At 31.2% G+C, this 920-nt stretch overlaps 1 long non-coding RNA gene across 1 annotated transcript; it reads right to left on the reverse strand.

The window, feature by feature from the left end:
• Positions 1-307: 307 nt before the first annotated feature.
• Positions 308-920, reverse strand: LOC119682130. The gene is made up of 2 exons (XR_005252562.1): positions 787-920; positions 308-624 (listed from the first exon to the last, which is right to left on the reverse strand). It is a non-coding gene; the product is annotated as an uncharacterized LOC119682130 (long non-coding RNA).

Here is a 920-nt window from a genome sequence, read left to right on the forward strand (position 1 = left end):
TGTCTAAAAAAAGCAATATACTTTATTTCTCTTCCCATGCTTGGCATACACGAGGGGCGTGTAGCGGATGAATATGGTTTAAATTGGAAATTTAGTATAAAATAATTACTTCGCTAATTACTTTATTTTCAAAATTAAATAATATGAAAAGTTATTAAAACGAATAATTTTTAAAATGTTAACTAAAATTGAAGCACTTTGTTTTTATATAAGTCTTAAAAAAAGATTGACGCAACACTATTAGTATTTCATATATATGCCAAACAAGAGGACTATTTCCCATAAACCGCGGCAGAAACACGCCAACGACTTTAATGAATATTGCAAATAATATTTATTCTGAAGGTGTGTAGCTTTCAATTAACTTACACATTTCTATAGCTTATGGCTTCTATTGGCTTATAGTTAGGACACAAAAAAATAATAAGAACAAAAATAGATACTAAAGCTGTACATAACTATAAGTGTTTAGTATTTACGCCCAATGCCTGGTCCTGGATTCAATAAACGGCAAAAATGTGGTGTGGTCACGCGACAATCAACTTGTATATGACGTCTCTGTCGCATAGACAATGGTCATTGTCGACTTGAAGCCGTGCTAATAAATTCAGTGTGCTTCTGTACCTAAGGTGAAAATTGGTAACGAAAACCATTTAATTTCATTTCAAAAAATAAAATATAATATATATATATATAATAAATCAAAATAATTACGAAATACAAAATAAATAAAAATATTAATATCTCAATGTCAAAGTATGCAATTTTTTTATTAGTAATACTTACAACATCAGCAACAATTGGTTCCTCGATTTCAAGTCCTTGCAATGCTTGCTCCCTGCTCAGGTGCACCTCGTATGAGGTTGTTGGGGTCACGAAAACTACACGATGCTTGCGTGTCTGTAGTATGTTTGCTATTA

This window comes from Teleopsis dalmanni, chromosome 2 (genome assembly GCF_002237135.1).
Source record: "Teleopsis dalmanni isolate 2A chromosome 2, ASM223713v2, whole genome shotgun sequence".
Lineage (NCBI taxonomy): Eukaryota > Metazoa > Arthropoda > Insecta > Diptera > Diopsidae > Teleopsis > Teleopsis dalmanni.